Genomic DNA, 22,977 nt, shown 5'->3' on the forward strand with positions numbered 1-22,977 from the left:
TAATGGTTACATCACTGGACTGCCACATGGCCAGCCTGGTTTGAGGCCTAGACCCAGTGGCTTAAAACTTATGCCGGGCATGTGTGCATGCATGCCCAAATCCCAGAAAGAGAATCGCAGTGTGGCCATTTCCCTTGGGGGCATGATTTCTCACTTTCCCTCTCACTGTCTCTGTCTCTCTCTCTCTGGTGAGTACATAGTCCGTATGAAACCTCCAGAAAAGAGAAAAGAATAAGGTATAGGGGCCAGTAAGTGGTGTAGTGGTTAAGGTGCTGGACTCCCACATGGCCGACTGTGATTAGAGTTCTTAACCTGGTGACTTGTTTTCTCACTTCCCCCCTCTCTGTCTGTCTCTTTATGATGACTATAGCAAGTTAATAATAATAATAATAAATAAGATAAACTATCTCTTTTTTAAAAAAAGAATAAGGTATAGTCAATCAGTTGCCTACATTATTTTATTCTTTTAATTAAAAAGAATTTTTTTTATTGTCAGAGGCATGTACACTTGTGAAAGAGAAAAAGATAGTGAGAGAGAGAGAGAGAAGGAGAGAAAGAGAGTGAGCAAGCATAGGAGCACGTACCCTCAATGGGATGTGGTTATGCTGCAATCCATTTTCCTCTGCTTTTCCATCCTGTCAGAATTTGGGGCACAGGAACACATGCATCTAACATGTGTTTCAAGCCTCTGGGGCTGAGATTTGAACTGCAGTCGGCCATATGGAATCCAGTTCTCAATGCACTGGCCTTAACCTCTGCATTTTCAATGAATCAATGTAAACTCTCAACAACTTTTAACCTCTCCTCTGTTGCCCTTTTTCGTTGTTATACAAACCAGCTTTCTCTGTTGTCATTTTGAAGAGCGCATGTCTGAAAAACTAGAAGTTCGCTCACCCAGGTGATTTGTCCTAATCCCTGGCTCAAATAAGCCACTTTCATTTCACGTACTATGCCTCATCCTCCTGTTAAGGTTGACAGAGCACATACAACGATGTCACTGTGGGAGCTATGTTCATGAACTACGCCCAGCTCTATCATTTAACAGTTTTGTGACTTCCGACTGTCATTTCTGTCTCTCTGTGCCTCAGTTTTCATGTCTAGAAAAACAAGGACATTTGTCCAGATAATCTCTCAGGTTTCTTTTTTCCTCTAAATTGATGTGTTCTATCAGCCGACAGACCAACAATTTTTTTTTTATTTCTTGCTGAAGGATAAACTAATTGAAATATAATATCATCCTTTGTTCATACCAGTCCTTCTACATGAAATACCCTCTCCTTCTCCTTTATTTCCTTTCCCCATTTACATGTCCAGCTAGTAAAATCCTACTCTGCTTTCAAGTCCCAAATCAAATGCCGCTTCTTATGAAAACTTCTTTGATCACAGCATCAGGAGTTAATCTTGTTCTCCTCTGAAATACTACAGCACTCATTGCCTGTAGGCTTATCGTGGACTGAGTTATTCTTCTTTCTGTTGCAATGTCTTGCCACTCAACCACACGGCAGCTACCTGAAGGTGGAGACCATGTTCCCTGTTGTTTGCCAGCAGCAAGTGTTGAGTGCATACCCTGCCTTTCCTCCTGTTGTAACAGAAGTGATGTGCTCCCATCTAGAGCCCACCCTTTTCCCTTCTCGATTCCTTCCCTTCTTTCTTCTCACAGGCTCAGTGGCACTCATTACCTGCCCCATCTCTTTCTTTTTTTTTTTTTTTTGGAGAGGTTTTTGCTATAGGGCGCGTGAGCTCGCCAGACAGACAGAGAGAGACAGAGAGACAGAAAGCGAGAAATCACCCCCCAGGGGGGGTGGCCACGCCGCAATCCCTTCTCCTCCATTCTCCTCTCGGGATCTTGGGCACGCACGCACACGCGCCCAGCGTGAGTTTTAAGCCACCAGGTCCGGGACGCGAACCACGGTCGACTACGTGGGAGTCCAGCGACATAGCCATTACACTAACTGCTGGTCCCGCCCATCTCTTTCTTTAAAGTCGACTCTTCTTTTAGCCTTATCCCATTAGCTCAAGTATCTCTCATCTGAAGGGAAGACAAACGAAATTCTCAGGCTGGCTCCCTAGTGCAGTGATTAGGTGCTGGGCATTGGGAGTCAGATCCCGCACGGTCAAGTACAGTTTAAAACCTGACCCTGGCTGTTGGAAACACACATTAGGCACATGTACACACATACATGCCCAAAATCCTGATGAGATGGAGAAATGGAGGCAAAAGGATTTGGGCATGACTACCCACCATTTAGGGAAAGGGGTGCATACACTGCTGAATGCACATGCCCTCCTGCCTTTAAAAGAAAGAAAGAAAAAAATCCTCCATAGCCCCGATACCCTACTTCAGCTATATCTTTGGCTCTCCCAATGCCAAATTTGACAAAGGAGTTGAGTTGCTCACGACTGCCTGCACTTTATCTCTCACTTACGCTGCTGTCCACTCCAGCCTTGCTTCCATCTCATCACTCCAAGTAAACATACCTCCTCCAAAGTTATCAATACCCTCCAAGTCACGATAGCCAATGGACACCTACTATACTTTTTTTTTTTTTTTTGAGAGAGAGAGGGAGAAAAAATTTTGCCAAAGGGCGTGTGTACTCTCCTGAGAGCCAGAGAGACAGAAAGTGAGAAATCACTCCCTGGGGGCATGGCCATATCACAATCCCTTCTCCTCTACCCTTCTCTCAGGATTTGGGGCATGTACACACATGTGCTCAGCCTGTTTCAAGCCACTGGGTCCGGGACTCGAACTGTGGTCAACTACGTGGGAGCCCAGCAATGTAACCATTAGGCCATCTGCTGGTTCCTCTACTATACCTTCTAAGTGGCAATTTCTCCTATTGACCTGACATTTTTTTTTTCTATAGGGCGTGTGCGCTCGCCAGAAAGACAGAGAGAAACAGAGAGACAGAAAACGAGAAACCACCCCCCAGGGGGGATGGTCATGCCGCAATCCCTTCTCCTCCATTCTCCTCTCGGGATCTTGGGCATGCACACACACACGCCCGGTGTGAATTTAAGCCACCGGGTCCGGGACTCAAACTGCAGTCGACTACATAGGAGTCCAGCGACACAGCCATTATGCTAACTGCTGGTCCCTACCTGACCTTCTTTAAACCCTCTCTCCTAACCTCCTTCCATGATGTTACATTACTCTTTATTCTTAGATGTTCTCTAGTCTCCACCAGCAGCCCACTCTCTATTATCTCTATTATTCACTTCTTAAATACTTACCTTCTTTAGAATTATAACCTTGATCCTCCTTTTTTTTTTTATTTTTTTAATCTCAACACAGGGCACAGAGGCACTTACTGAAGAGAAACTGAAAGAGAGAAAATAAGCAGAAAATCATGCTTCATGGGGGCATGATCACATCACAATCCACTCTCCTCTATTTCTCCTTTCAGGACTTTGGACACACATGCACATGTACCAGGCATGTTTTTCAAGCCACCGAGTCCAGGATTCAAACCACTGTCGACCAAGTGGGATCCAGCTGCCTTAACCACGACACCACCAGTTTCCCAGCCTTGACCCTCTTCTGCACTTGGTCTGCAAGATCTCCCTTGATTCATTTCATCCCCAAAGCTCCAACTTTATGCAAAGGTGCAAACTGGACAAACAAGGCCTTAGCTCTTCAGAAGTTTATGTCCTAACATAAAAAGACAACAGACAAGCAAACATGTAAATTCTATGATAATTCCAGACAGTAATGAGTGCAATGAAGAAAATAACTAACTGAAAGGGGAATATTTTAGGAGGGAAAATGGGGAAGGCTTCTCTGTGAAGGTGACATTAGAACTGGAAGACAAAAAGTCCTGATAACAAGCAAGTTCCAAGAAAAGTTAAGGAAAAAGCACTCCAAGCAAAAGGAATTCACTAGTGTAAAGATCCTGAGATGGAAAAGATTCCATTGTATTCCAGCAAGACAGCATATCTGCCTGGGCCCAGATATGGCTCAGCATATCTTGTAGGTCCAGATAAGGAATATGGATTTAATCTAAGTACAAAGATAAGGTATGGATGATTGCAACAGCCTTTAACTGGTCATTCAGTGCATTCCTTACAATGGCCACATGCTCTTTAAAATCCAGATCTGTTCTTATCAGTGTCTTCCTTGAATCTCTTCAATGGCTTCCACAAAGCCTTAGGAAGGTCCAGAACTCCTGAAAGGACCTCCAAGGCCAGTCACAGCTGGTGTGTGTACAAGTCCACCTGTGCCACTCCCCACTCTTCCACCAATCATGCTGTAGCTGCTTCAGGTCCTGGGACATATTGGGCTCACAGTAAACTCTAGACAGGGCTGCCCACAAGAAATAAAATATATTGTGAGTGGGATAGCAAATGGCATGGTGGTCAAGGCACTCGACTTTCACAAGGCTCATTGCAGTTTGAGTCCCAGACACAGCAGCTTAAAAATCATGCTGGGTATGTCTGTATGCGTGCCCAAAATCCTGAGAGGAGAATTCAGGAAGGAGAAGGGATTTCACTGTGGCAGTCCGCATTGGGGGGTGATTTCTCACTTTCCCTCTCTCTGTCTCTGTCTTTCTGGTGAGCATACATGCCCTATAGCAAGAACCTAACAACAACAACAAAATATATATACATATACATATATATATATATACACACACATAAATTTGTGTATATATACAAGTACACATATATGTATACATATATACATGTATATGTATATAGAGGGAGCCAGAAATTCCAAGTTTAAACTTTGTAATAGTTACATAAGCAATGAGAAATAGGTGAAACTAATTTTAATAATAGATTTCATTTAAACCAATGTATCAAAATATTACCATTTAATATATAATCAAAATAAGACATTGTTTGATATCTAACATTATTCTTTTTTTAATTCTAGTCTTTGAACACCTGCATATGTTTTACTCTTAAAATACATCTTAATCCAGACTAGTCCGATTTTAAGGACTCAGTAGTTGTTTGTATGTAGTGATTACTGCATTGGACAGAACAAGACTAGACATCGGCATGGACTATTCCCTCACCTTGTCCTTTCCTACCGTTCTCCTCATCCTTCTGACTTCATCAAATAATAGCTACTCATGTCTCATGAATCAGGAAGGCCTTTCTTGACCTCCTGAACCAGGGGCCTGGTTGCTCTGTGCTCCTAAAGCACGCACGTTTCTACCTTACCATACTCACAGGTCTTTTCTTCAACCTGTTATAAGCTCCACGGGGAGGATGTGTCTTGTCTACATCAAGCCTAGTTCCTGGCACATGAAAGTTACACAAGACATGTTTGATGAAATAATTGAAGGAAGCTTCCAAAGCAATTGAAAATAGTTCCTTACGCTGCCATTTCCATCATAAAATTTGTTGAATGGTTGTAGCCTAATTAATGGGATTTCATTGTAGTGTTCAGTGCCAGGAATGATCTGGCTGAAGAGCAAAGACTACAGAGATAGAATCTCTTGACAGTGTTAAGAGACACAAGGTACACCATTTTGTTGTGGTTTGGTTGAGTGATATGAAGCTGTCTGGGTGGTATGTTTACATGGTACGAAATCCAGAAGGTACAGCAATAACTAGGAAGTCTTCCTTCATTCGTGTTTCGAAGCCATCCTTGGAGACAATAAGTGCTACTAGTTCCCTACATTTATTTCTCTTGTTCTCTTCTCATGGATAAAAACCATTTCACAGACTAACACTTTTCAGTGTTATCAATAATGTAAAAACAGGAAGAACTCATAACCCTTCAGTAGAGAACACTCTCTGGACTACTGCCTATTCTTGGGTATCTGCTAGAAAATTTACGTATTTCTGTACTTTAACTAAAATGAGAGGGTCAGTCCCATAGCACAGTGGTTAAACCTGGTACATAGGGAACCAGAGCCCACACTGTGGACCATGATTTAACTCCTGGCCCCAGTAGCTTGAAAAGCATGCTGAGTGCATGTGTATACATGTCCAAAATTCTGACAAGATGGAGAAATGGAGAAGGGGTTTTAGTAAGACCACACCCCATGACAGGATGCTTTTCTTCTTTTCTGGTGAGTGCACATACCCTCTGTCAATAAATAAATAAAATGAGGAAGCAATAGAATTTGGAACTGGAATTCTTTCATCTAATTATTCTCACCTAGGTTTTTTTTTAATTTAACTATTTCTAATCATTTGATAGAGTAATGCAATTCTTGATACATATTTATCATTGGTCATATAAAAAAATAATATGTACTTGGGCCAGCCCATGGTGTGGTGGCTAATGTGGCTAAATCCCAAGTGGTTGATTATACTGTTCAAATCCTAGACCTGGCAGCTTCAGAAACTTGCCATGTATGTGCATAGGTGCCCAAATTCCACAAGGAGTGAGAAATGAAGGAGGAAAGATTGAGGTGTGACTATTCTCATGGGTGTTCTCTCCCCTCCCTCCACCATCTTTCTCTCTCTCTCTGGTAAGTGCATGAAGCCTCTGACAAATTAGAACAAAAGGGAGAAATATTACATACTCAATTCATCCTTTTACATAAGGTAAATATTAGGTCTTACTCTGCCTATTTCTAAAATGGAAAACTTTAATATGAAATGCCCTAACAAAAGCTAAAATGTCATGAAGTGAACATGTTCATGTCTGTGGTCATTAGTTTTTATTTCTGTTCCATTCCAGTATCTGCAGCCCCATCCTTGCTTATATCTCTCTGGGTCCAACAGATTCTCAGCAGACCCCACAAAAGAGAAGTGAAGACAAAAACCAACCACTTGCCCCAACCTGTCCTATCCCCCATTCTCTGCTTTTGGCCAGGGATTAGCTGGAGAAGAGTCTCTAGAAGAGAATGTAATTAGTTCTGGCTCCTCTTATCATTGTAAGAATGCAAGTGTGAAAATGTATTATCTGTTGAAAGGTTCAGTTAAAACTTTTCAAATGTTGCTGTTCAAATGGCACATTTTTAAATCCCCATAAGTCCCTGGGTCACTGGTATCAGTGGTGATACTTTTAGCCTTCTAATCAGTGGTGACAGGCAAGGCCCTGAAGCAGGGTCAGGCTTGATCCAACAGGAAGAATTTAGTCTGGCTTAGTAGACAGAGCTAAATGAAGAAAACAGTAAGAAAGATGCTTAAGGGACCAGTGGCAGGCATAATGGCTACGTTGCTGGACGCCTACGTAGTTGACCATGGCTCAAGCCCTGGATCCAGTGGCTTAAAACTCACACTGGGCATGTGCGCGTGTATGTCCAAAATCCCAACAGAAAAATGGAGGAAAAGAGATTGTAGGGTGGCCATCCCCCCCGGGGGTGATCTCTCATTTTCTGTCTCTCACTTTCTATTTCTCTCTGTCTCTCCAGTGAACGCATGCACTCTATAGCAAAAATCTCTCTTAAAACAAACAAACAAACAAAAATGAAGATGCTCAAGAGGTAAAGGGGGGTCAGGTTGTACAAGTCCTTATTGGCCATTGGAGGGTTTTTGTTTTTGTTTTTGTTTTGAGAGGTTTTTGCTATAGGGCACATGCACTCTCCAGAAAGATAGAGAGAAAAGAGAGACAGAAAGCGAGAAATCACTCCCCAGGGGGAATGGGCACACCGCAATCCCTTCTCCTCCATTCTCCTCTCAGAATCTTGGGCATACACGCACATGCGCCTGGTGTGAGTTTAAACTACTAGGTCCGGGACTCAAACCATGGTTGACTACATGCAAGTCCAGAGACACAGTCATTATGTCAACTGCTGGTCCCAGCTATTGGAGGGTTTTTAAAAATACATGAGTAAGATGAGGAGCCATCAAAAGATGGAGGGAGCCAGGCAGTGGTACAGTGATAATGTGAGTGGACCCAAATGAGAAAGGCCCTGGGTTCCATACCAGGTGTGCTCACATGTGCCTATGACCCTAGCCAACTAAGACTTGGAGTGAATGCTTCCCTTTCTCTCTCTCTCATAAAAGTAAATAATTAAAATAAACTTGAAAAATTATCATCATGTCACTTACAGATACAAAAGAGCTCATAGGATGGAAGTATTAATAAATGCTTGGTTAAACACACACACCATTGAATGAACAAAGGAGTAAAATATAAGTTGCATAAAGCTCATCCTTACTTTCCTCTTTCCTAAAACTTCTCTGAAACTTAGCATATGATGTAGCACTGTTTTTCAAACCTGAATAACATATGTACCTCTTTAAAGGAAAGACATTCTCATGGGCCTCTGATATCATCCTAATGATTTTCGTTCTAAGGTTATTTTTTAATTATTAGTATTGTTATTCAATTTCATGAGAGAGAGAGAGAGAGAGAAAGAGAGAAGGATAGTGAGAAAGCAAGTCACTAGGTCCAGGACTCAAAATGTGGTCAGCCACGTGGGAGTCCAATACCTTAAACACCACACCACCTGCCAGACCCTCTAGGATTATTTTTAATATGCTTCAACTTACAACTAGATTTAAAGAATGTTTGCATATAGATATAATGTAACAATAAAATAAAAGCAAATAATAAAGTAAAACCAATTTGTAGATCAACAAATACAGGAAACTCACAAAATTTGCAATTCTAATTTAATGGGACAAATGCAAAATTTACCCCACACGTGAACGAGGTGCTCTCAGCCAACGTGCAGGCTCTACTGAAATCAGTTTGCCAACCACACGCTTTGCAATGACTAAATGCTCCCATGGCTCATCTCCATTTAAATTACTCAGAGTCTGCCTTTGTACATTCTGTGACGAAGTCATCTGGCCCTCACTTTATGAGAACACAATCTTACCTATTAACTGCTCCTGTTTTTTTTGTTTGTTTGTTTGTTTTTTTAAATCATTTGTCCACAACAAATAAAGTGGTATTCCCTGGCACCAACAAACTCTAAAATATAGACAAAAATGCAGGCCCTGAAAATTTGTGGAAGCTCTTTGTTAAAGTCAATCATGCAGACAAATCCAAATATGCTGATATCGATTATTATCATCAAAATGAAAACACAAAATTAAATTCTTACAGAGAACTCTAGGCCCCTTGAGAATGACTGTGGGCTTGCAAAGACCTTCAGACTAATTTGAGACATGCCAATGACTGAAAGTTTAAAAAATCTAGATATAAATCCCATTCCTAACATTTATAGCCACTGGGCCTAGGATGTTTACCTCACAGATCTGTTAGAAAGATTAAATAAAATCACAGTGATAAAATTACTTGTGAAATATTTACAGCAGTTAGAAGATGCCTTGGCCAAACATTCTGGAAAAGAGTATGAAGTAAGCAACGTATGACATCCACCTGGGTGTGACATCCCAGGGAAGTGGGAGGAAAGACAAGGAGAAAAGGGGCTGACAGTGGAGCAGAGGTGAAAGGTTCTGCAAGGCTGACCTACATGGAAGGTTCCAGGTTCTACCTTCACTTTTGGAAACCTCTTGAGTAAGCCAGGCAGAGGCGTGCCCATAATCTAGGGCTGGCTGAAGCTGGCATGGAGACTATGAGTTTGAACCAAGACAGCTGGGGGCTTATCTCACCATCTCTCTCTAGCTCTGTTGCTTATGGAAGAAATAAATAAATACACTTAAAAAAAGGAAGAAAAAAAAAAGGAAAGGAGAAGCATGTGTTATTCACTAATCATCATAGATAGGAATTTTTTTTTTTAAGAGTTTTTTTTGCTATAGGGTGCATGTGCTTGCCAGACAGACAGAGAGAGACAGAGAGACAGAAAGCAAGAAATCACCCCCCAGGGGGGATGGCCACGCCGCAATCCCTTCTCCTCCATTCTCCTCTCAGGATCTTGGGCATGCATGCACACGTGCCCAGCGTGAGTTTAAGCCACCAGGTCCGGGACTCAAACCACAGTCAACTATGTGGGAGTCCAGTGACATAGCCATTACGCTAACTGCTGGTACCATAGATAGGGATATTTTAAATCACCTTTGCTCCTATTAGGGTGTTCAGATTTAAGTTTTCAATGAAAAAAGTAGTAGTCTATAATTTTATATTTAAATTACATACTGCATTACTTTGTTTTAAAAATAAAGTCAAATCCAAGACTGAGTCCAGCATGATAGCTGAAATCTAGTGATTTTAGGGATGAGAGCAATGAAGAGGTTCTGCTGAGAATTTACCCTGGAAGAGCCTCTGGAGGAAAATGCAACGCTAGAGAGTTTGCAGACCACATCCTCCTGTGTGCTTCTGATTGCTCAGACTGATCTTCTAGAAATTAGGAAGAAATGAATAGCCCATCAGATAGCTACAAATCACTGCAGGGGCACAAGAAATATGCGAAACCAAGAAAATATTTCTCCCTCAAGGGAAAAAAATAACTCCTCCTCAACCACAGACAGTACAATGGAACTCATGGAAATGTTGGATAAAGAATTTAGAGTATTTGGGACCAGCAGCTGGTGTAATGGTTATGTTCCTGGACTCCCATGTAGTCGACCACAGTTGGAGCCCCAAACCCGGTGGTTTAAACTCACACCGGGTACGTGTGCATGCATGCCCAAGATCCTGAGAAGAGAATGGAGGAGAAGGGATTGCAAAGTGGCCATCCCCCCAGGGAGTGATTTCTTGCTTTCTGTCTCTCTGTCTCTCTGGCGAAAGCATGCTTCCTATAGCAAAATCCTCTCAAAAAAAAAAAAAAATAGAGTATTCAAAGTGACAAAGCTAACAGAGATGGGAGAGAAGAAAGACAATGAACACTAGAAGAAAAAAGCCGATGAGTTCCAGGAGGTGAGGAAGTTCTTGAGAGAGTTAAAAGAGTAAATACACACCATAAAAAAAAAAATCAAATGGAACTGTTGAAGATGAAGGTTGTAATACAGGAAGTCAAAACCTCCTTTGAAAGTATTAAAAGCAGACTAGATCATACAGAAAACCAAATTTCAGATGTACAAAACAGGATGGCTGGACTAGTAAAATCCACCATGAAGACTCAGAAAATAGTCCCCAAAATGAGAATAATCTACAAGAAATACTAGATACTATTAAACATCCAAACATCCAGATAATCAGTATCCCAGAAGGTGAAGAGACTTATAAGGGCACTGATAATCTATTCCATGAAATCCTAGAAGAAAACTTCCCAAGCCTAGAGAGGCATTCAAAGGTCTAGACCCAAGAAATACAAAGGACCCCAAATAGGATCAACCCAAAAAGATCTTCTTTAAGAAACATTATAGCCAGAATGACCAAAACCATAGACAAAGAAAAGATATTAAGACTGGCAAAAGAGAAACATCAAGTTACCTACAAAGGATAGCCCATTAGGCTAAATAACGTGAGCAAAGAAAGAATGGAAAAATATATTCAAAGCATTGAGTAAAAACCAACTTCAACCAAGAATACTATACCTGGCAAGATTATCCTTCATATGGGAAGAGAAGATAAGAACATTATCAGATAAACAAAACCTGAAAAATTTACCAACACCATGCCAGCTCTCCAAGAAATTCTGAAAGGAGTGCTATCCCAGGAAAACTAAAGTCAAACACACAGAAATGAGAGATATAAAACAACTAAGAAAATGGCCAGCATAGTAGTAGGGACAAGTCCAGAGTTAAACATTATCTTCCAGAATTTAAACAGAAAGATAAGATCACAACAGAAGATAAAGTATATGAGTTTGAACTGGTATAATAAAATTTTATGACTTCTGACTAAAACATTACTGATCTTCTATGTTTTGTTTTCCAGTGTTAAGGAGTTTTGTCTTCTCTTTAGTTGTGGAAAAGTCCATGTACCTACTATTCGAACAGAATCCTAACCTGCTTCCTGGCTTTAAGTATTAAGTAAAGTTCTCTTAACAGTTTTTTATTTTGATTTATTAAAGCTAAAATGGTCTTTCTTGAAGTTAAAGGAAAGATAATATATGCCTACATACCACATAAGATAGTTCTCGGGATTAAAAAAGAATGTATTTAAAAATCTTTCTGACTGTAGAGCATGGTATAAATATTTAAAACAACAACATTATCTATAGCAGGAATAATAATAAAAGTATAGAGAAGTTTGTTGAGTTAAAAATAAAAATAATAGAGACCAGCAGTTGGCATAATGACTATGTTGCTGGACTCCCATGTAACTGATCGTGGTTTGAGTCCTGGACCAGTGGCTTAAACTCATGCGTGGTGTGTGTGCGTGCATGCCCGAGATCCCAAGAGAAGAAGAGGGAAAGGATTGTGGCATAGCCATCCCCCCTGGTGTGTGTGGGGGGAGTGATTTCTCACTTTCTGTCTCTCTGTCTCTGTCTGTCTCTCTAGTGAGTGCACACACTCTATAGCAAAAACCTCTCAAAATAAATAAATAAATAAATAAATAAAAGTATAGGAGCCAGCAGATGGCATGGTGGGTAAGGTGCTGGATTCTCACATGGGTGACCATAGTTCAAGTCCTGGACCTGGCAGCTTGCCTTCTCACTTTCCCTCTCTCTCTCTCTTTCTCTCTCTCTGATAAAATTAAAATAATAATAAATAAAATTAAAAACACAATAATTCTCTTTTTAAAAAAGAGATTTCTGCTATAGGGCATGTGCACTCACTAGAGAGACAGAGAAAGACAGAGAGACAGACAGAAATCACCCACCCCGGTGGATGGCCATGCCACAATTCCTTCTCCTCCATTCTCCTCTTGGTTGGGGTACACGTGCACACATGCCCAGTGTGTTTCAAGCTGCTGGGTTTGGGACTCAAACTGTGGTCGACTATGTGGGAATCCAGTGGCATAACCATTACGGTGATCCCAAGAATAAAATAATTCTTTAAAATAATGAATATAAAGGGACCAGCAGTTAGCATAATGATTATGTCGCTGGACTCCCATGTAGTTGACCGCGGTTCAAGTCCCAGAGCCGGTGGCTTAAACTCACGCCGGGCACGTGTGCGTAAGTGCCCAAGATCCCAAGAGGAGAATGGAGGAGAAGGGACTGTGGCATAGCCATCCCCCCTGGGGGGTGATTTCTTGCTTTCTGTCTCTCTGTCTCTGTCTTTATAGTGAGTGCACATACCCTATAGCAAAAACCTCTCCCCCAAAAATAAATAAATAAATAATGAATATAAAGTCAAATTCTGGCCCCCTCCAATTCTTCTTATAAATAGAAAACATAAAATCTTCTATTTCCAAAGATAATTTGCGTGGTTTAATTTTGTTTTATGCCCCAAACATGGTCCTATGTACGTGAGAGTATATCTATGTAAACTAGTTGCCTGATTTAAAATGTAAAACTTTAGAAATGCAGACATGCCAACATGATTACAAATATGTAAAGCACAATGTCTTACCTGAACGGCCCTAGTCAAGGCAAAGTCCTACTAAAATAAATAAATAAAAGAACTTTGGGAATAGGCTAAGCAGCAAAACGTAAAAGGGGATTTCAGAAAGTTCGTGAAAGGACCAGCAGGTGGCATAGTGTTTAAGGTACTAGACTGGCACATAGTCATCTGCTGCTTGGGTCCCCAGTGCCTTGAAACTCAGGGTCAAAACATTTGTGAAGGGGCCAGCAGGTGGCAAAGTGTTTAAGGTGCTAGATTCCCACAAAGTCAGCTGTGGTTTGGGTCTCTAGTGCATTATGAGCACACACACACCATGAACATGTGTGTGTGTGTGCTCATAATCTGGAGAGGAGAATGGAGAGAAGGGATTGAAGCATGGCTACCCCCTCTGATGGATTATTTCTCACTTTCTGTCTCTCTGGTGAGTGGATACGTCCTATAGCAAAAATCTCTCTCAGAAAAAAAAGAAAAAAGAAAAAAGAAAAAAGCTTTGTGAAAAGTGAAATTAAAGTACAAGTTTATTTTGGCACAAAAAAATTTAAAATACATGCATAGAGTTTTCATAATAGGCATTTTCTTTCTTCTTTTGTATTTTTAAAGGGCATTAAACATTCATGCCTTTTTTTGTGATTCTTATGTTAACAGACTCAAAGAACTAAGTTTTCTTTTTTTTAAGTTTGATGATCCTCCCTGTTGTCCATATGCATTTTCTGTGAACTTTTTTGAAGACCCTTGTATGAAGTATCTAATTGTTCTTGGTTCGCCCTGAATATTAATCCCATTTAACCTGTAAAAGGTTAACTACAGGGAAAAATAAAGAAAAGTCTGCCCTATGTCCCATTATTTTTCCACCCAGACATTTTATAATTTTCACTTCACGCTTCCAGGCTCTGTGCCTATTCTTAGACATTCAATAACACTAAGTGTAAGCCACTGCATATTCAGCATGAATTAATGAACAGTAATATCCAAGTTGCTGGCAACACATTACTGGCAGGTAGGGTCAGGCAAAATGGGAAGTGGAGAGAGGAGAGTTTTGTGATCTTACGTAAGATAACATCATTGAGTTGAGTAAATGGACAATACTCTTTTTTTTTTTTTTTTGGAGAGGTTTTTGCTGTAGGGCGCATGTGCTCGCCAAGAAGACTGACAAAGAGAGACAGAAAGTGAGAAATCACCGCTCCCCCCAGCGGGGATGGCCACACCACAACCCCTTCTCCTCCATTCTCCTCTCGGGATCTTGGACACACATGCACATGCGCCTGGCGTGAGTTTAAGCCACCGGGTCTGGGACTCGAACCACGGTCAGCTACATGGGAGTTCAGGAACATACCATTATGCTTACTGCTGGTCCCAATGGACAATACTCTTTAGACACCAGTCAGGATAATGTTCATTCCGCCTAGGCACTTTGAATATTCTACCCATTATCACAACACTTGGAGAGTCAGACATCAGCGCAGAATGTACAAGGACGCTTTTGAGAGAGTACAGACAGAACTCATTCAGGTCAGGAGGCCACAGTGAACACAGTTGCTCGAGTAAATTAGCAAAGGCAAAACTCAGAAATAGGGGCCTAAGGTAAAAAGTGGACATCTCAGCTCAGACCAAACCAAAAAGGAGAAAAAACAATCAATGGAGAGGATGCAAAAGAGAATCTGGTCTAAATAAGCATAGAAAATTCCCTCTGTGACACCAAGTTGTATTGGTCACTGCTTCCCTAGGGTGGAGAAACTAGAGGTGACTATTAGAACACAGCGAGGTTCCTCACATTATGGTATATATGAGGGGACTTCAAAAAGCATGTGGAAAAGTGAAATTAAATATGAATTTACTTTGGTGCAAAAAAAATGAAATCCATGCATAGTTTTTCTCATAATATACATTTTCTATGAACTTTTAGAAGATCCTTCATGTAAATATAAGCATAAACTACTATTTATTTGGGGAATTTGACCGCATAAGTCAAGACATTCTCAATGTATTTTGTCTTCTTTTGAGCTCGAAGTTAAAAATAAATAAAAATAATCTTACAGGTCTTGCCATATATACATACCTGTATTTTTTTTTTTAAAAAAAGCATTTTTTGAGGACCAGCAGTTAGCGTAATGGCTGTGTCACTAGACTCTCCATGTAGTCGACCGCGGTTCGAGTCCCAGACCCTGTGGCTTAAACTCACGCCAGGTGCATGTGCATGTGTGTCCAAGATCCCTAGAGGAGAATGGAGGAGAAGGGATTGTGGCATGGCCATCCCCCCTGGGGGGTGATTTCTCACTTTCTGTCTCTCTGTCTCTGTCTTTCTGGTGAGTGCACACACACCCTATAACAAAAACCTCTCAAAAAAAAAAAAAAAAAAAGCATTTTTTTCTATAGGGCTCATGTGCTCACCAGGGCAGGGGAAGGATGGCCATGCTCCAATCCCTTCTCTTCCAGACTCCTCCCAGGATTTTAGACATGTATGCATCATGCATGTACGCACATGTATCCAGCATGATTATCAAAGCACTGGGTCCAGGATTCTGACCACACAGTTAGCCATTTGAGACACAGAGCTTACCCTCCACATTACCTGCTAGTCCTGGATTAGGTTTTTGATTTCTGACTTTTAACAAAATACGGGGTGCTAATATGACCAAAATCAAATAAAAAACTTTTTTCAGAAATATGTGTAAGTATATGACATGAAAGGGGTGCTTTTAAAAACATCATGGAAAATACACACTATGAAAAAATTATGCATGGATTTCAAGATTTTTTTTTGCACCAAGGTAAAACTTGCAATTTATTTACTCATTTATTTGTAATGTTTTAGAGGGTGTGTGTACTCACTAGAGAGAGAGGGAGAAAGCACTTCTCAATGGCATGTGGTCACACCACAGTTCCTTTTCTTCTGTTGTCCCATATTACTGAGATTTTTTTTTTAGGCACACATGTGCACATGCATATTTTTCAAGCCACTGAGTATGGAGTTTGAACCATATAGTCAGCATGTAGGAACCTGCTCCATAAATCACTAGACCACAGAGCTGGCCTTATTTATTTATTTAGAATTATTTCTTTTACTTTATCATTATTATTATTATTATTACTATTATTAAATTTGACCAGAAAGAAACAAATGAGGGAGAGTGAGAAAGAAAGCAACCAGGTTCGGGACTTGAACCATGGTTGGCCATGTGGAAGTCCAGCACCTCAACTACCATACCAACTGCCAGCACCATGGCTTTATCAATTTTTGCAGATTAATTATTTTACTTATTTCATGAGAGGGAGTGAACATGTGATGAAAGGAAAAGAGGAAAAGAGACAGACAGGCACCCTGACAGGGTCCTCATGCTGTGATCCCCTCCTCCCAGCCCTCCAGCTGGTAAGGGTCTTGGGTACATGTGTCCAACAAGTCAACTCAAGATCCAAACCCATGGCCAGTCACATGACTTCTAGCAATGAGAGCCACACACTACTGCACTGGGCCAAACTCATACTTTCACCGCATTTTGCCATGAACTTTCTGAAGTTCCCTATGTATAGTGGATAGCTATCTCACTTTACTAGAACCCATCTTCCTTCCAAGACAGAAACCCCTTTATTGGATTGTTCCTTCCCATACTCCAAATGTGTGACTCAAGAAGAAGTGTCACCATGTTCTTATGACTAGGGTTGATTTAATCAGGCTGGTGCCCCTTTCTATTACCAGTACAATTAGAGCCTTCTTCAAGGTTTACTTTTCTATCTAGAATTAAGAAACCAAATCAGTTCCTCTTTGGTGTTTTAACCCACAATATGTAAAACTCAAGACCCACAATGAGAGAGAATGACTTGGACACTTAGGGAGGAACAGAGATGTAAATACCAAGAGGGAATCCTGCTAGCATGTGGACCCAGGTTCTAGTTTTATTTTGTTCTGTTACTAAAATTTTGGATGTTTCTTTATCTTTCTCACAGTTTTTCAAAAGTTTTTCTCATTTATTTCTTTCATGAGAAAGAGAGACAGACAGACAGACAGCCCTAACAGAGTCTTCATGTGGCAACCCATCCCCAGCTCAGATTATGGGCATGTGTACTAGTTGTTTACAAGGAGACCGCAAGACATAAACCCAGGACCTTTCCCATGTTGCACCACTGCATCACTGTCTGGCTCTTTCATAGACTGGCTTTACTTAAAACATTCCAATATCCTTTGGGACCAGCAGTTAGTGTAATGGCTATGTCACTGAACTCCCACAGTCGACCACTGTTCGAGTCCCAGACCTGGTCGCTCATACTCACGCGAAGTGCATGCGTGTGTGTGCCCAAGATCCTGAGAGGAGAATGGAGGAGAAGGGATTACGGTATGGCCATCCCCCCTGGGGGGTGATTTCTCACTTTCTGTCTCTTTGTCTCTTTTTGTCTCTCTGGAGAGCATACATGCCTTGTAGCAAAAACCTCTCAAAAAAAAAATTCCAATATCCCCTCAATAAATTTCTCTTATTCTTCCACAAATTCAGTTTGATTTTGATTGCCGGCAACTAAGGGAATCCTGAATAACAAAACAATATATGATCAGTGTTTCATCCTCAAAGGATGAACACGAACATGTACAATAGCTAAAGAACTAGGTGGTGATTGTTAGTTACAACTTTATTTTATTTTAGTTACCCTTGATAGGTGGCTTACAGCAAGTTTAGCCTCCAGAGCTGGGCTGGTATCAAAGTGGGAGGAAAAAAATCTCGACTTACGCGTTGTTGGATTTCCACACTAATGAAAGGGCAATTGCTACAGGAGACAGAGGGGAACAGTACAGTTTTCAAAGAGGCCTTCTTTCTTTCGTTCTTTTTATTATTATTATTATATTTTTCCGAATCCTCTGCTTCTGACCCTTTTGCTCCAAGGGCAGTACAGCTGGGGAAGCCATGGGTGGCCTCCTCCTCACTCCACCAGGACAGCCCAAAATGACTCGCTTCCTGGTTATTGCCCCTAACTAAACAAGGTCCAAGGCTGGGAGAAATCAAAGGAGTTATTTTTACAAAAGAGGTTTTTTTTGCATGCTGTGCAGGGACATTATGGGACTGTCTGGCTGGAAGCTGGGACATCTGAAACAACTGTAGCAAGATGGAATGGTGGTCCAAGATCCGTCTTCTTAGCTCTTCCTGCTGCCTTTCGTTTACTCTGCTACCTACCACCAAGCTCACATCCAAAAGACAGCAGAGCTAGCAGCACCTGGCTGGTCCAGAAAAGCCTTTGAACCTCCCCTCAGGGGTCAGAGTTGGGGAGCATAATGGTTTTGCTTATTTGGTTTTACTTTCTTGAAGGAAAGACAACCCTCAGACAACACAGTACAGTCCCACTGTGTCAGTGACTGAGAGAGCTATGAGTCAAACGGCACCATCCAAAGCAGAGGCACAAATGAAGATGTGATCGGCTAAGCAAGCCCCTGCCCAAGCTCCCTAACTTGACTAAGCCTCCAAGCAACACAGAGACAATTCCAGGAGGAACGGGTCTGGTCAGTGTGTAGGACTCACAGGCCCAGAGTCTGCTGGATGCTGCTCTCTTACATGCTGCTTATTGCCTTAGCAGCAAACTATTATTATAACCAAGGACATCTAGGGTTACCTCCATGGCGTAGTTATTAAGGCAACCAGACTCCACATGGCTCACCGTGTGGCTTAATCCCAGATCTGGTGGCTTAAGAAACATCCTGGGTGTGCGTGCCTTTGTGCCCAAACATCCCAAAAGGAGGGAGAGATGGAGGAGAAGGGATTACCATGTGACCATTCCCCCCAGGAGGTGCTTTCTCTTCTCCTTCTCTCTCTGTTGAGTGTACACTCTAGCATGAAAGGAAAAACCATAGAAAGAAAATCTGAAATCTTCACCTGTTACTTCCACTGCAGGCGCCAGCCCCATCTCCATGATAGTCCTTCCCTCGCGGTTTGTGTGCAGGAAGGGTAAGAGCAGTGCAGCAAGGGTTCTCCCTTCCTCCCTTCATGTGGGCAGTGGCCTCATGTTGGCCTAGTGACCTCTAGATGGTTAGACTTTGAGCTGTTGGGACCAGCAGTGGGCGTAATGGCTATGTCACTGGACTCCCATGTAGTCAACTGCGTTTGAGTCCTGGACCCGGTGGCTTAAACTCACACCAGGCACATGTACGCACGTACCCAAGATCCCAAGAGAAAATGGAGGAGAAGGGATTGTGGCATGGCCATCATCAGGGCCCACCCACCCCTGGGGGGTGATTTCTCACTTTCTATATCTCTGTCTCTCTGGTAAGTGCACGCACCCTATAGCAAAAACCTCTCTCAAAAGAAAAAAAAAAAAAAAGACTTTGAGCTGTTATAAGTGTGTGATCCTTCACAAATACACATCAGGAATCGCAGAAAGAAATGGCCCCCAAACAAACCCCTTCACAACCAGGTTTGCTTTTCCGCACCCTGGCAAAAAGAATTGTCACACAAAGAAAGTAGCTCAATTTTTGTTTGCCTTGTTACAACAGAGAGAGAAAGAGAATAGGAAAGGAAGAAATATGGTGATAGGCATTTTTGACAGGAGCTTAATGTGTCATGGTCCTCCTGCTTCAACATCTCCGTCAGCTAGGATGACAGCAGGCCCTGTGTGTCCAGGTTGGCCTGGTAAAGAAACCTCGACCTCCCATATGGCTTCCAGCCTCCCAAATAGTGACATTACCTGTGCATAACTATGGCTGGGCCAAAGTAGCTTAATTTAAGGTTATACACATGAGGCTAAGTTTTCAACAAGACATGGAATTAGTAAAGACCATTTTTTTTAACCATTAAAAATCCTTTTGCTGAGTATGCAAACCAGTTGAAATGGTTTTATTACTAAATTGTGTTCAGATCTGTTTATTAGTTTTCATTATTTCTAAGCCCTTAATCAAAGATTTTACAGCACTTGGGCAGAATCCTGTGGATTTGTTTTGCAAATGGAATTTCCTCTATGTTCACAGTGATCTCTGTTAAAGAAAGAGCTGCACTGTGTAGTGTTAAAGACAGCTTTTATTCAGGGGACCAGCAGGTGGCTTAATGGCTATGTCGCTGGACTCTCATGTAGTCAATCACAGTTTGAGTCCTGGACCCAGTGGCTTAAACTCACGCCGGGCGCGTGTGCGTGCGTGCCCAAGATCCCAAGAGGAGAATGGAGGAGATGGGACTGCACCGTGGCCATCCCCCCATTGGGGGTGATTTCTTGCTTTCTGTCTCTCTGTCTCTCTCTGTCTGTCTGGTGAGCACATGTGCCCTATAGCAAAAACCTCTCAAAAACAAACAAACAAACAAACAAAAAAACCACTTTTATTCAGGAACTATTGAACTATTGCAATAGAGGGGATGACACTGCACGATAGACTGCACTTAGTTCTAAACAGAACATGGAAAAGTGGGGAGTCACAGTCAAGGAGTAAGTTTGGGGGATGAGGAGAGGTTGTTGGTAGAAAACTAATAAAAGATTTCAGACGTAAGGGGCGAATTCTTGCTGAAGGCAGGTCAAGGAGAACAGGTACTGAGCCTGGGGAATGAGGCATTTGACCAGATGGGATATCAGATATTAAGGGTGGGGGAGTCTCTCTAAATTGACCTAATAAAATTCTTGCTAAAACTAAACAATGCATGCCTGACACAGACAGACACTGACAGGGCCAGCTGTGGTGGCAATGGCAGTAACACAATGCTGCACGATGCTGAAGCCACATGGGAAAGCCCCAGTCTGCATTCCGAGGTCTCCCTGAACATGCTAGGCGTACATCTGTGCCTGTGGTCCTGGCTGGCTGAGGCTGGGGGAGTGGATCATGAGATGAGGATGTATTGGGGGTGCATTTCTCTCTTTTTCTCCTTCATGAAATAAATAAATACAATTGGGAGGGGTGGGGAGATGTGAACATGAAAGCCCAAGGTTGAAGCCTAGCTAAAAAGAGGGCTTAGAGGAAGCCTGACTAAAGTTTGGCCAAAGAAACAGACTTGGTCACATTTACCATCCAGAATTTATAGAGGCAGATGAAAGCAGCCTCCGGAGGAGGTGACACTGACACTGAGCTTCTTTACAGTTTTGCTGGATCCTCCTTAAATGCCACCTATAGAAAGAGCGTGTGCTTTAGAGTGTACCAGATCTGGGTTTGAATTCTTGCTGGGTTTGAATTCTTGCTGCACCATTCATTTGCAATCTTATGTGATAATTAACTTCTCAGCCTGTTCGTTCATTTGTAAAATGGGATTACTAATATGTACCTTTCAGGATTGTTGAGAGATTCAAGGAAGATAGTTGATTCGTTGATGAGAAGCACTGGAACAACTTTGGAAACACAGAAGGGCTAAATAAATAGTTACTCTAAAGACTGTCGTTCAAGCTTTACAGTTCCATTATCTTGAATGTCCCTGTGGTTACAACCTCAGCTTTCTGGATTTTTGTAAATAGCCTAAATTTATTGAAAGCCCATTCCTACAGGCAAATGAGCAAACAGGGCAATACTCTTTCGGGTGGTCAGCAAAAAAGTTGCCTTCCAGGTGAGCCAGTGGTGCGGTAGTTAAGGCGGCTGGATCCCACACAAATGACTGTGCAGTTCCAAGTCCCAGACCCTGTGGCCTAAGAAACACACCGGGCACATGTCCATGTACACCCAAAACCCAAAGAGAGAGAGAAATGGAGAAAAAGGGATTGCTACATGACCATTGCCCGTGGGGAGTGCTTTCTCTCTTTATCTATCTCTGCCTCTCTGGTGAGTATATGCCCCCAGTAGCAAATCAAAAATAAAATAAGTATACCTCTTATGTAACAAAGCTGCTTTTATCATTTTACTTGGAAATTGGTTCTAAAGAAATTGCCAGAAACCATTTCCAAAAGTAGAGGCCATGCAGTGATGCAGCTGCACACACATGGAAGAGGACCTGGATCTCCCTGGGCACAGTTTGTGTCTCTAAAAATAAATTAATAATTTAAAAATATATTTTAAAAGAATTATTTAGTTTTATTTATTATTATTTTTAAAATTTGACCAGAGAGAGAAAGGAAAATAATAAGAAAGCAAGCCTCTAAGTCAGGGACTTAAACTGCAGTAGGCTATGTTGAACTCTAGTACCTTAACCACTGTGTCACCTGCTGGCTTCCCAAAGTTAAAAATTATTATTTTCTTATTTCTACTTTCTGCATTTTTCTGATTTTTACTACAAAGGAAATGTACTGACCATGTTTCTTTTATGTGTGTGTGTGTGTGTATACATATATACATATGTGTGCGTATATGTACATATAATTGTGTGTGTATGTGCTTCCTCCCTAGAGGAATGCACATGCATGCCAGAGAGACAGAGAGAATGAGAGGGAAAAGACAAAAACATCTCCTGTGGGGCATGGTCACATCACAATCCCTTCTCTTTTCTCTCTCCCTCCTTTTGAGATTTTGGGCACATCCACATGTACCCACTTTTCTTTTTTTTTCTTTTTAAAAATTCTTCTTCTTATTTTTTTTTTTCATTTGATCAGAGAGACACAGAGAGAGAAGGAAAGTAAGAAAGCAAGCCACCAGGTTTGAGACTCAAACCGCACTCAGCCATGTAGGAGTCCAGCACCTTAAGCACGACACCACTGGCAGACCTGCAATGTATTTCTTAATCACCTGGGTCTGGGGCTTGAACTGTGTAGTCAGTCACATGGAATCTGCCTGCCTTCACCAGGCCATGGAGCCAAGCCTATTTCATATATATACACATATATATATGTTTATGTGTGTGTGGGGGAGGGTGTATAGATAGATAGATAGATAGATAGATAGATAGATAGATAGAT

Source organism: Tupaia chinensis, unplaced genomic scaffold, assembly GCF_000334495.1.
Source record: "Tupaia chinensis unplaced genomic scaffold, TupChi_1.0 Scaffold000147_1, whole genome shotgun sequence".
NCBI lineage: Eukaryota > Metazoa > Chordata > Mammalia > Scandentia > Tupaiidae > Tupaia > Tupaia belangeri.